Source organism: Psammomys obesus, unplaced genomic scaffold, assembly GCF_907164565.1.
Source record: "Psammomys obesus unplaced genomic scaffold, mPsaObe1.curated_primary_1811, whole genome shotgun sequence".
NCBI lineage: Eukaryota > Metazoa > Chordata > Mammalia > Rodentia > Muridae > Psammomys > Psammomys obesus.
In genome coordinates this window covers 225,924-240,753 of record NW_026591643.1, presented here as the reverse complement: position 1 = coordinate 240,753, position 14,830 = coordinate 225,924, and positions in this window count along the sequence as shown.

Here is a 14,830-nt window from a genome sequence, read left to right as displayed (position 1 = left end):
GCCCAATAACAGCAATGACCAAACAAACAAACAACAAAAGTCCTCTCAGCGGCCACAGAGAGAAGCGAGGTGCAGCCTGGCCGTATCAGTTCCATCCTTGGGAGATCAGGGGGAAGGAAGCAAGTGTGAGTCCCACTACGGTGTCGGCGTCTTGTGTTCAGCTGTGAGGGCACGGACGGGGGAAGGTGGATCTAGGGGTGTATGCGCTTCACGCATCCGGCACTGCTATTGGTTATCGTAGTTCAGATGCCTGGGACCGTGTACCCCTCCTGTTCCCTCACAGAGCAAACGTTAACCGTGGAAAAAGCACATTTGATGTTACAAATTATGTAGCTCGCTAGTTCATTTCCCGTTTAGTATGCAATTATTTGTTTAGCTTCCCTTAGCAAGTGAACTTTCAAGGGCATTTCAAGGAATACAAATGATCTGAAAGAGGAAGCGGAGCCCCTCGAGAACACGTCTCCCCTCTTCCTCCTTATCTTTCGTAGTCAGAAACAATGTCGGAGCATGCATATGTATGAGTGTGAGCAACCAACCGGGTTAGCTAAGAAATTGGATGGTGTGCTTCGCGAGGTTGGCTGTGCTCTGGTGGCCTTTGCTATGCGTTGGAAGGGCTGAGAGAAGGCTACCAGCACGCCCGGAGCGGCTGCTCCACGGACTTGGACTGTTAATAGTCTTTTTGGCTCCTCCTAAGGATTTCAGCAGGAACACCCCCGCCCTCCTTGTCCTCGATACCTGAAATCATGTTAACATTGCCCAAAATGTGAGTTAACAAGCTACATTAGGAACGCTGCAGTTTGGAAGGAGGATCCTGGAGATTTGCGCAAAGCAGAATACATTTTAGAAGTAGCAAAGGCAGGCAGATGCTCAATAGAGAAATCAGTCAATACCCAAAGATAAGGAACAATCAATAAAGATAAACTTTAGAAAAATCAATAACAGTGCAGAAAATATTTATCTGATCATGAGTGGATTCCTGAAGAAAGAAATAACCCTTGTCCTTACCAGACACTCCCAGGCTCTTAAGCAGCAAACAACAGAAAGTAAACTCAACTCTCCAGTGCTCGCCTGGGTAGTGTAGCCGAAATGCCGTCGTGAACATTGTATGCAATGTTCTTTCTTCCTGAGCCCTCATGAGTTGCTCCCAGGAGAGACCAAAACTGATCAATTTTGCAGAGACCAAAATAGTAAGAAACAGCAGCTAACAAGCTTCCGGGTGTCCCTGGGAAGGCTGTTTGTGACGTCTTCCTAAACTGCATGGGTAGGTGCAAATGGGAGCCTCTGCCCCAGCCTTGCCCTCTCCCTGCCCACCTCAGTTGGAGCACTCCCCTGCTGGGCGTGCCCAGCCCCATTCTGCCTAAGGCCATCTTGCCATCTGCCTCCTCAGTTCCTGGCGTTGCCTGCTATTTTGTCCTCATTATCGAATGGTGAATCAGCACCATGAGAGTGTGAGTCCGCCTAGTGGTGAGGGGGAGGCTGGACATGTCCTTCCAGCAGGCTGGTGAGGTGTGCGGCCTTGTCACGCTTTGTTTTGGTCCTCTTAAACATCAGTAGCTGTTATCCACAGTGTGCGACCCCTGAGGAAGGAGTGGCTCCTTCACAAAGGAATGCTTACAATAGCCTGGTAAGGAATAAAGTGACTGTTCCCGTCAGCCATTTGCTCACCAATTGCACAAATACGTTTTCAACTTTTCCAGTGTATGTATTATTAAGAAAGGTGTAGGGACCTATAAGAAATAAGGAAAGACTGGCCCCTCAGACTATTCCAGCTGAAGAGAGGTGGAGGCAAACTACTACTCCCCACAGGGATGAATCAGGATGTCTGGAAACTCATAAAATTAGGGTTTGAAAGCTATGGGAGAAAGATGGGGGCAGAGAAGCTATTTGGAGATGATTGCTATGATTTTTGAAAATTTTATGACAATCATGAGCTCACACATGCAAACCCTTCAATGGACCCTGGGAGGAAAAACACAGAGCAAACAATGCCCGTACAAATTATCACCGACTGTCAGGAGGGAAAGGGGAGAAATAAACCCTAAACTCAGAGAGAGACAGAGAACAAAAAGACAAGTTACAAGGACACGACAGTGAGACCCTGATCAGAAGTAATCCGAGAAGATGGTGTGAGCGATGGTCCTAAGTTGCCAAGAGAATCTAAAACTGTCAGCACAGAATTCCATAGACAGATATTAAAACTGAAGGGGAAATAAAGATATTTTTTTGTATAAGACAATAAAATCTGAACTATAAGAAACATGGGAAAATTCTTCAGAAAATAGACATCACTTGTAGAATTGTTGAATAAACAAACAGCAGGAAAGATCATGTACGGACTAGTTCTCGTTCCATTCAGGCACTTCTTTAGAAAATACAGCAGATGAAAAAACTAGACCTAAAAAAATAAAATGAAAGACACAAGGACTTGTCAAATTGTAAGAACATATGGTAAATTCTTTTCTTCCTTATTTTCAATAATTGAAATTTCGTTATAAAGAGCTTGCAAATAAAAACTTCCACGGTGAGGCTATCCAGGCAAATAAAAACTTACACGGTGAGGCTATCCAGGCAAATAAAAACTTCCACAGTGAGGCTATCCAGGCAGACGCAGAGTCTACGAGTATCAAGGGACTTCTGTTGAGTTACAGGGTCTGGGACACCACGTTGGTGTTCAAGCATTCACTGTCAATTATACTTCTATGCACACAAGAAATCCATGACAGAGTTAAAATTACAAAAACCGGCAGCTTTAGATCCTCTCTCGTGAGAACGTGCCCATTGCTTGGATTCCGCCCCGCACACCTACTCTCTGTCTTTGTGGTTTCTGTCTGCGGGTCGCACTGTGCCTGCGTGTCCATTTGCTTCAGTGTAAACACAGTCTGTTCTTTGCTGTTACTGTCGGGAAACTGCTGCGGTAGGCGGAAAGGGAACGTAGAAGACCTCGTCATGTTACCCTGTTCAAGCTAAGGACCACCAGTCACAGTCCTGCAGGTGTTCGCAAGGTGGTAAGAGGTCGGGGGAGAGATGGTCAGTGAGTCACAGTGCTTGGTGACCTCGCACGGGACCTGGCTTGATGGCCAGCACCCACACGGTCACTCACAGACCTCTGCAGTGTTAGTTTCAGGGGATCGTATGGCTTCTGGCCCCCGTGGGCACCAGGCACACGCGCGAGGTGCATACAAATATGTGTGCAAACACTTATAGACAAAACATGTTAAAAATAAATCTTTACATGATGGTAAAGGAATACCGGGAAAGCCTCGGGTCCCCGAATCCGCTGGGGTTTGGGCGATGAGCACGTGCTTGAAAGCTGCAACCAGCGGAGGATAAAACCAGCACCAGTAAGCTGGGTACCTGTGACTACACCACAACATGACTTAGAGATGCAAAATGAAGCATGTCTAGCTGGCTTGCCTTAGGTACTTCTGAAAATAGCTTAAAAATAAAACTCCTTCAGGAAGGGGAAAATGAAAGGGTATTTTTAGCTTGTTTTATAAACTTATATTAACCGTGATCTTAAAAAAATGACTGCTATTACCAGAAAAGAAAATTAATAAGCATAATTCTAAGAAAATATTGTAAATGGAACCCAGCAATCTTAGAAAATACCACATAATGCAGAGGTTTAGCATGAAAGTTGGCCTAACATTCCAAAAGCCATCAACTTAATTCACCCCATTAAGAGACTAAAGAAGAAAAGCCAAGTGGTCACTGGAGAATACAAAGAAATAATTTGACATAATTCAACCTCATTCATGATCAAAACTCAGGAAAGGAGTAACAGAAAAGGGCTCTTCAGTTTAATAGAGGGCATCCATGAAAACTACACAGCAAATTAAAGGGGAAATGAATATTTTCTTCCAAAGACCAACACAATTGTTTGCTCCCACAAAAGCAGTACCACAGTGTATGGAGCGTAAGACAAACAAAGATGTCAAAGCAGAGAACAGCAGATGTGAGCCAAGATAAGGCAGCATTTATACAGAAGTAACAGCACATGCTTAGAGTAATAGATTCCAGTTCAGCCCAAACAAACAAAAAAAAAATCTCTGCGAATAAGTTTAAGCTTTATCAATTTATAAGGACAGCATTCAAATACTTATTGAAATTCTATTTGGCTGCTAAAAGTTGATTTTAAAAGCTCTACAAATGATTGCATTCAAATATTACATCTAAATTAACAAGGTAAGAAAGGTCAGCACAACATACTAAAGCTGTTAGAAGAAAAAGTGGGGAAGAGGCTTGCGGTCATTGGCACAGGAGACAACTTCCTGAACAGAACACCAACAGCACAGGCTCTAAGAGCAACAATCAATAAATGGGACCTCATGAAACTGAAAAGCTTCTGTAATGCAAAGGACACTGAACAAAACAACAGCCTACGGATTTGGAAAGGAACTTCATCAACCCTATGTCTGACAGAGGGCTAATATCCGGAATATATAAAGAACTCAAGAAGTTAAAATGTAACAAATCAAGTAATCCAATTAAAAAATGGGGAACAGAGCTAAACTGAGAATTCTCAATAGAGGAATATAGAATGGCAGAGAAACACTTAAAGAAATGTTCAACATCCTTAGTCATCAGGGAAATGCAAATCAAATCGACCCTGAGATTTCACCTTACACTCATCAGAATAGCTAAGACCAAAAACTCAAGTGACAACACATGCTGGAAAGGATGTGGAGAAAGGGGAACCCTCCTCCACTGCTAGTGGGAATGTAAACTTGTACAACCACTTTGGAAATCAATCTGGCACTTTCTCAGACAATTAGGAAGCGCTACCTCAAGATCCAGCTATGCCACTCAAAGGCATATATCCAAAATATGCTCAAGTACACAACAAGAACATTTGCTCACCATGTTCATAGCAGCTTTATTTGTAATAGCCAGAAGCTGGAAACAACCCAGATGTCCCTCAGCTGAGGAATGGATACAGAAATTGTGGTACATTTACACAATGGAATACTACTCAGCTATTAAAAACAAGGAAATAATGAAATTTGAAGGCAAATGGTGGGAACTAGAAAAGATCATCCTGAGTGAGGTATTCCAGAAGCGGAAAGACACACATGGTATATATACTCACTTATAAGTGGATATTAGGCATATAATATAGGATAATGATACTAAAATCTGTACACCTAAAGAAGCTAAGCAAGAAGGAGGACCCTGGGTAAGATGTTCAATCCTCATTCAGAAAGGCAAATGGGATGGACATCGGAAGAGAGAAAAAACAGAGAACAGGACAGGAACCTACCACAGAGAGCCTCTGAAAGACTCTACCCTTCAGGGTATCAGAGCAGATGCTGAAACTCATAGCCAAACTTTGGGCAGAGTGCAAGGAATCTTATGAAAGAAGGGGGAGATAGAAAGACCTGGAGGGGACAGTAGCTCCACAAGGAGAGCACAAGGAGAACCAAAAAATCTGGGCAAGGGTTCTCTTCTGAGACCGATACTCCAACCAAGGACCATGCAAGGGGATAACCTAGAACCCGTGCACAGATGTAGCTCATGGCAGCTCAAGGGGAACAGTGGTTGCCTCTTGAATCACCTCCCCTGAGTGGGGGGAAGCCTTGCCAGGCCACAGAGGAAGACAGTGCAGCCAGTCCTGATGACACCTGACAGGCTAGGGTCAGAGGGAAGGGGAGAAGGGCTTTCCCTATCAGTGGACTGAGGAAGGGGCATGGGAGAAGATGAGGGAGAGAGATATTGGGAGGGGTCGAGGGTAGGGGCTACAGCCTGGGATACTAAGTGAATAAATTGTAATAAATAAAAAAATTATATTTAGAAAGAAAGATCTGCACACTGAAAACTGCCAAATACTGAAATTAAAGGTGTGAGGAAAGACATACCATTCCCAAGGCCCAAAAGTTTTAATATTGTTACGATACTATAGGCTGACTTTTGTATTCCCAAAACTAGCGTGATAAGGTTTGATAAGGTTTTAGTCTCCAGTGCTTCTGAACTGCACTGTGTCTGGAAATAGGGACTTTCTGAGGTAAATGGGGTAAAGGGAAGTGATAGGGTAGAATATAATCTAACATGACCAATGTCTTTATAAGAACATCCCATAGGACAGGAAGTGAGTCAACAGGCTGAGAAACCTGTAAGTTACAACCAGACAGAAGCCACTGGCCACCCAGGCAGACAGGCCTCAGACAGACAGCCCAATGACACCTCGGCCTCGGGCTTCCAGGCTCCAGGAACATGGAGCAAATTCCTTTTAGTGCTGTTTTGGTATGGGAGCACCGTCAGCTAATACCGATTTCGATTCTCTCCAAGCTGATTTATTTATAAATACATTGTTATTATAATAAAAAAATCAAGCAAGGATTTGGTAGAAACTTGTCTTAAAATGCTTTTTGCCAAGATAAGACATTAATCATTCACTTGAATAAACAAATAATCTACTAGACTTGTAGAGTTATCATCCTCATCATCATCATCCAGCCCCTGAGGTATAGAGGAGACAAACAGATAAAATTAACCCAACAGAGAATACAGCACTACACACACACACATATACATATATAGATATTTATAAGAGTTGATTATATGAAGATACTCAGAAATTTATGGGGAAATATTTTAATAAATGATCTCAAGAACACAGAGATGATCATCTTTTATAAATATTCAACTCCAACCTTACACCATATACAAAATGAGTTTAAGAGGTATTATAGACAAAATGAAATGAAAAATGAAAGCTCCAAAGCTCCTAGAAGAAAACATAAGAAAATATTTTCTTAAATGTAAGAGACATTAATAAAAATTCACCAGAAAATTGTGTGACTGTACCTACATTTCATGTGAGTGACCCCGAGACCCTCAGCCCCTGTGTTTGGTGACCACAGAGACCACCTCCCTCCCCCAGAGCCCCGGCAATGCTCATTGTTGGACCCCTCTGCTCCAGACCAGCTTAAGGATCTACCTGGCAGGAAGTTCCCTACCGTCCTGGTGCCTCTTCCTTCAAAAACTGCCTTCCCCACCTTGCCTAGCTGAGTCACTTCAACTCCTGCCTTTCTGTTCGATCCCTTTCTTTCTGACCTTCTGCTGGTCCATCGCTTCCCCCAAGACCCCTGGTCTGTGCCTTAGTCAGTTCCTGGTGGCTCCCACCAGGCAGCAGACTCCAAGTCTGGGAAGAGATCCAAGACAGCTTATTTTGACCAGTGCAGAAGTTTGAAATGACTGAGATTTGAAGGTAAGCCATCAGGTCAAAATCATGTCGTGTACAGGATGCCAGCCAAGTGCTGAAGCAGGCCCGACCCACCCCTTGGGCTCCAAAGACTCAAGCCCCAGGCTAGACCATAAACTAAAAGAATCTGCAGTACTCAAGCCCCACGCCAGACCATAATCTGAAAGACGCTGCAGTACAGCCTCATTCGTGCCCTCTGGGTAAGGCACCATGTCCTAATTTGCCCTGATTCCACCATGTACATACAAAAAAGAGAGTTAGGACTGAGCCAAGCGGACACAGACTCACAAAAGCTGGCTTCTTTTCGTGCAGAAACGTTAGTGAGAACCTTTGCAGAGCACCTTAAACTACTGTTTCCCTTGCTCAGCCTCTCTCTGAAATTTAAGTGAAAGGAGACACCAAGCCTCACAGGTAACAAAGAGACCAGTTTTCTGGGCATCCCTGGTTGTGGCCCGAATCCGTGAGTTATTCCTGCACCCCCAATATGCCATCGGCCCCTGCCTATTCCTATTGAACACGGCTCCTTTCCTTCTGATGTCGTCTCTGCTGAAACCTGAGAAGCTGATATAATTGTGCAATTCATACCTTGCAAAAGTTGAACTTTGAACGGGAACTAGAGATCTGAGCAGATAAAGGCGTGGCAAGAGTCTGTACTTGACAACACCAGTTCCCCTCCTCTCCTAACTAACAATGTAGCCAACTCATTGCCCTCTCTTCTCTGCTGTTACAGTGCGGAATCCAAGTGAGGTCCGACCTTCCTATTTATTGGGCAAGAACTCAATTAGTTTGTGTCTAGGCTCACTTAATTGTTTTAAATTCGCCTTTGACCTACTGTTTGTCTCCTGACCACTGGTTCCACTTTTGCCCGAAAATCTCCATCTCAGAAGAGATGGAGGGTGTGCCCTGGCAGACAACCACTCGCTCCTGACCCTGGAAGGGATTTTTCTCTGTCCCAGAGCTGGTGAACCTTTGAATAGACCTAGTGTACGTTCTAGGAAACTGCTTTCTCAAAGACAAGTTTAAAAATTATAAAGCCTGATGGGCTCAGCTCCCAGAACCAGAATGCCTCATAGCCACCAGATGCTTCCGATCCAGAGGACCTGTATGGGCACCCAGCACAAGGGGCACACCCACACAGAGACATACACATATACACCTAAAAGGAATAAAAATAAACATTAAGGTCCCAACTCCAGTGCAACGTGCACACGAGGCTTTAGGTGACTCTCAGTGTACGAGTCTCCTTCACTCCCCCCAGAAGGAGCTCATGAGCTGGGTGGTCTTGGAGGGCCTTGGTCTCCTAGTTTGTGGTGTCAACAAGATGGAAAGCACAGGTTCTTGAGATTCGGACAGAGGGCTATTAAATTCCTATCTCCGTTTTCCTGGTTTTCAAAATGTTCCCCAAGCAAGATGGAGGCAAAACTGAAGAGTGCTGCTCTGAGACTCCAGGAGTTGCCTCGTGGGAGGCCCGAGAGCTGGGAATGAAAGAAGCAGTGAACAGCCGCATGGGCTAGCCGGGGTCCTTGAATGCGCAATCTCACCACCTCTCTTCCTCAGCCTCCCTTCCTTCTCATCCCCGAGGAGTGCAAGGTACCCACGAAAGTAGTGAAGCCAAGAACGCCCTAACTGCACAGCGGAATGCCAGCCAGTGGCCACTGGTCTTGATGCTGCACTGCTCTCTGGAAGCGGAGCCTCAGTGTCTGTTCTCTGTCCAAGCGTCCCCTGAGAGCTGGAATGGATGACTTTGAAAACCAGCCATGTGTGCTCTGGTGATCTTCTCAAATCTCTTAAGAAACTGGGAACATCAACAAAATTGAGCCAATGTTTCTAAACAAATCGACCCGAACTCCTATTTTTACCTTTTTCTTTTTCAGCTGCATACAGAACACAGATTTAGAACTTGATAGTTCTGTTGTTGTAATAAAAAAACAAACAAAAAAAACCTCCTTTATTTACATTTCTTTTATATTTTTCTCCAACACTCCAGCACCAGGTAGGAAAGAGAAAGGTTAGTGGGAGAGGGGGCGCAGTTCTCTTAGCTCCTTCCTGCTGGTTAGGCTCATCGGGTTCCTTGGAGACCGTCCAAAACTCATTTCAGGAGATCTCCATCTTCTTGTCTCACAACAGCAATCAGAAGCAGCAAAGGGGAAGCAGGGGCAGCCTTGTTCTTTCTCTTCTTCTGCTCTCTGGGCTCTGGTATTTATCCTCTCTCCAGAGTCCTCAGATTTAAACTATCTGCAGTTGGCAAAGAGCTCCTCTCAGAGCCCACATGAAGCAAATAGTTTGCTGCTGTGACCATCTGAATCAGCCCCACATCCCACACCTGGGATTAAACAGAACCGCGTTTATATCTACAACAGGGCTCACTAATGGCTATACAACGGGAGCTAGTGAGCTTCCCCAAAATACAGCAGTAGCCAATAGGGAGAGGAAGGAGCCTGAGCCCCTCTCCAAGGTCCCAGGGAGGGGCTTGTATAGAGGAAGATGAGTTGACAAATGCAGGGAAGTGAAGAAGGGTGGAGGGCGAGGGCAATGCATTACACATATGTACAGAATTGTGAAATGAGCAGAACAAAAGTCAAAGCTTAATAAAAAAAGTTTTTTTTAAAGAATGCAGAATAAGTAGACAATATCTTGGTTTGTCGTTTTTCTAACCAAATAAGAACAATATGTCGTATAGAATTGATTAGGGAAAAAAAAAAAACCCTCACCTTTAGGGACTAATTTGTTTTCCAGAAACTCACTTGTAAAGGCACTTTTCAGAAAAATATCTGCAGGTCATTTAGGCATTTTTCACCCTCAGTAAAATCACCAATTCTATCATGGGCAGGACACCGACTGACACATTCAAAGAAATGAGAAGTTTTAAGTAGACATATCTTTGTTGCAAACATTCCCCCATTCACTCTTTAAGGTCTTGAGGTCTTTGTAGCTATTTTCTTTGTAGCTATTTTCATGGATAGTATGGTTGAAATTGAAAAGGTAATTCTAAAACTTAGCCATAAGCATATCATTTATCTAAGGTCACAAGAATTGATCAGGAGTCAATTCACTAAATGCTCACTTTTCTTTATTCTTCTTTGATGGCTTCTGCTCCATTTGGCTACCCATGGCTTTCCCAGCCCAAGCAACACACTTCACTGTGTGGTCAGAGTTAATCCTCCTTCTACTGATTCAGTGTAGAAGTTGCAGACAGGAGTGAGAAACACAAGACTGCAGGACAATTGGGGGTAGGGGGCCCTCTTCCTGGTCACTAAATAAGCAAACATCTGCAACCCGGTGGCCCCAGTCTGTCACAGAAACAGACACCTGCAGGTTGTGCCCTGTCTTCACCGTCAATGTCCAAACGAACTTTGGCTGGGTGATCCATTCCGAACAAAACATTTACTCGAGGCTCTTCGCGCTGGCTCCAAGAGTCACACACTGAAGGCGGCTGTCTTCACGGTCATGAAGAGAAGAACCCATGAGAGAGCTCCGGCATTCCACAACGCATACCCCACTCTTCCTAGACACAATGTTTCAGTCATTTCCACGTCTTAGGATGAATCTGCCAACATCAAGTGAATGAAGACTATTATTTCTGTGTAAATTAGGAAACTGGCCGAACTTGCCAGCTCAGAAGTTCTTCAAGGGAAGGAGTGCTCCCCATAACAGCTTTGCCAACCACGTTTCCAGTCATGGCTCAGTCACGACGACACGGAGCTAAGACTTCAGTGGCTCTTCCGCCGGGCTGGTTCAGGAGCAAGAGCAGAACCTGAGTTCACTCTCCTCCTGAGTACGAGCTGCCCCTCAGAAGGGATGAGGCTTCTGGGTTGCACTGTGTGGAGGGCACATCTGTTAATTATATGATTATCATTTATGGTTGGTGCAGACCAGAGCCTGCAGACTGTGCCAATGGCGGCCTGTTGAGCAAGCCACAGCGTAGATTAATTTTCAAATTGCATCAAAAGCCTTTTACCCTTGGAATCATGAGGGAGACTCTGACTTTGGTCAGGCAAGAATTTGATTTTCCCTCTCAAGCCGGAAGTAGTGCAGTGTTGGGTCAATGGCTCGGTAGACAAAGTGCTCTGCCCGAATTCAGATCCCAGCACCCACATCAAGTTCAGGCCCGCCCACGTCTGTAAACACCCGGGATGGAGAGAGGCAGATCCCAGGAGCTAGCTGGGAAGCCGCCCCTGCCGAAGCAGCAAGATCCCAGTTCAGTGAGGAGCTCCGTCTCAAAAACTCAGAAGGGAAGCAGAGAAAACAGAACCTGATGGCAGTCTCTGGCCTCCTCATGCACACACATACACACACATACACGTGCCCACACTTGAAATGCAGCTCCAGAACCCAGCTCCATTATCACTAGTATGTGCTTCCCATCACTGTGTGTGTGTGTGTGTGTGTGTGTGTGTGAACTGCAAAGTCAAACCTAAGGCTGCAATCACCAAGTGCATGGTCAGGTCTGGCCTGGGCCATTCCTTTCTTCATTCAGTCTCACGGGAAGCCACCGGAACCACGTGGCACGTGCAAAGCTCCTGCTCTGACCTTTCACCTCCATCGTCATGGTTGCCGGGCTCCACCAGGCTGCAGTCTTGTGGCACGGAGACACCCTAGCCAGCAGAAGCCAGCAAGTGTGCCACGGCTGTTAAGATGAGCAAAGCTCTCCTCCTCACATCCTTTGCGCCACTTCTCTGAACATGGACCACTAATACATGAAGGCTTGAACGTAGTCCCCGAGCCGGCTACCTGCTCCCTGTCACTGTGTGTGTAAGTAATTGAGAGGGGCTTAGCGAGGCGCCCTGGGTTCCAGGAGTTGGGGAAATTATGCCCAGATCTGCCGTTAACACTAATGGAGGGTTACACGCACAAATCCTCCGCACACAGAGGAGAAAATAGACTTTTCTCATTCATACATAATAGATCTGGAGGCGCGTTGGCGTGTTCGCTTTCAGGAGCTGAACTTGAAGGTGTACCTTTTGTGGGAAATATGTAAATGAGGAGAGGAGATGCTGAAGGACAAGTGTGGCACATTCCAGAAGCCACCGCGCTCTGTCATGCTCCTGAGTAAGGCAGGACTTGGCTTGTCTCGGCTCAGGTCCCCGACATGTTTGTCCTCCCAGCTCATTACCAAATTTCCCTGGGCACAGCTCACTTTGCCAAATTTGCCCTGTTTTCTGGGAAAAGCGAAGCGTGGCCGTACACTCGCAGTCTGTAGCAAGTCCTAACGGGAACACTGTTCTCAGAAGCACTTTGTTGCCTTAGGACACACGGTTAATGTGCCCTATGATTTAGGAGCAAAGAAGTAAGGTTTTCCTTGTAAGAGTGACCACATCACGGTGTGCTGGAGTGGCCTCTGGAGAGGACAGGAGTGCCCAAAGCCTGGACAGACTGAATGGAAGGGAAGGCTCTGCCTGCCTCTTCTAGATTTCTGTCAGGCCGATGAGACGGAACTTGTCTTTTCCTGCTGTCTGTGCTCCGACTGTCCATGCTCCATGCCACCAGCCAGGCAATTGGCCATTTGAGGGCATTCATGGCCAGCGTTGTGACGCAAAGGTGACTTCCAGGCTGGGAATGGCTTACCTGGTGACATGCTTGCCACCCAAGCATCGGGACCTGAGTTCGGTCTCCAGAACCTGCATGAACTGCTGGGTGCGGTGGCTGGCACTTGAAATCTCAGTGACACTGAGACAAGCGAGTCCCTTGGCTCACTGGCCAGCGTCACCTAACCAGCGAGCCTCAGGTGCCAGCGACAGATCCTGCATCAAGAAGCCAGGCGGATGGCCCCTAAGGAAGAGCAGCCAAGGTGGATTTCCTTCCGTTCCCCACGCACCTGTGCACCACATCCTCATGTGTTTGTGTTCACACGAACCCTCACACACTACACATGAACACATACACACGGGCATGTGTATGTGTAGGACCTACTGGATAGCCAAATCTAACTGTCAATCTCCAGGTCCCCATGGGAGCTTCGGTGTCCAAAAGAAACAAGGATTCCCCCAAGGAGAAGCAAGACCTCAGCTTGTCCTCTGACCTCCACATGCACAAGCACACTTTCACATACATGTAATATGCATGAATGTGCACACATACACAAACATGCACACACAAATGCATACCTGTAGACACACAAGGTGATTTTCAACCAGAAAAACAAGCATGTCTTCTTCTTTTTTCTTGAACGGGTCTCAGGCCAGGCCAAAGCCAAGCTCATTCATCTTTCCGATGAGCTCCGCGCCTGATGACCATGCCCCGTGGCCTATCCCTGCTTCCTGTGCCTGCAGCAGCTGGACCCCGAGCAGGCCACCCTGCAGCCCCGGTCATCCTGATTAGAAATGCTCTATATCCCTATTCAGTGATTGGCTCCGTGGGCTACGTGGGAAATTTTATTGGAAAGGGTGGCTGTGCCTTTCACGGATGCCCTGCATTTGGAAAGCAAACCTTAGAGTCTTATTCCCAGTAAAACCACGGAACCCCATTCACTTCTTCCTGAGCACCCTGAGAAGGACCAAGCACTAGGCCCCACGCCTTACCTTCACTTACTTTGGAGACGAAGGCTAGAAGCGTGCCGGAAAGTCGGCTTCCCTTGAGGGGAGTATAGCCTGGAAGAGAAGCATGCAGCGTGTGAGGAATGTGACCACAGAAACGAGCACAGGTTGCGTGACAGCACGGAGGGAGAAGGAGTCATCAACCTTGGCATTGAGGCTGCGGAAGCTAAGTTCTACTGAATGGAATTCTGGAAAGCCTTGAAGAGGAAACAGGAACCCAGATCAGCCCATAGACAATCACGACAGATACAGAGCAAAGAGTGCTGACACCTGGGAGGCTTTGACAGGTCTTCCTAGGATGGAGAAATTCCCGTTCCTGGGGAGGAAAGACGTTCTCCTTTAACGCGCTGCAATCAAGCTGGGGTATACATTATTGTCACAATGTGGTTCCTCGTAAATGTCATTAAGGCTTTGACTCCTAACCTAACAGTCAGTGAGAGAATGACTCAAACTAAATGCATCTACCTGGGATCTCAAAGTCTCTAAGGTGAAGCTGTCACTGCTTGGGAGGCTGCCTTGGTGGAGCAAGCTCAGTGTGAGGACATGAGCTGAGGTCCTGTTAGCTGGACGCATTGCTGTGGGTCACCGGGAACCCAGCAGCAGGCTCAACCCCCTCATACTACATATTTTTCTGAGCTCCTCACAGCTGGCTTTGCCACAGAAGCATACTGCAAGGCCCGGACGTCTGTGGGACGTAGGGCTTACAGCGAGGACACTGCCAGAGTCCCCATCTGGACTCCAACCGTGCCCCTGATGTGCCGCTATTGGGGTCTGACAAATTGACGGTAGTCTCCAAACTCCAAAGGGATGCTTCACCTGCCAACATTCAAAGCATCATAAACTCTCAAGGTCCAGCAATACTGACCCACCCCTCATACCGAGGCATGACTCAACGAGTGCTCTGAATCACAGCCACTGGACAGCTGGGCCACCAGACAACTGGGCCACCACTGTCCAGTGGCCCAATGGACAGCTGGGCCACCGGACAGCTGGGCCACCAGACAACTGGGCCACCACTATCCAGTGGCCCAATGGACAGCTGGGCCACCAGACAGCTGGGACTGTGGAACATCTGGGGCCATCAGCTTCTGGTTTA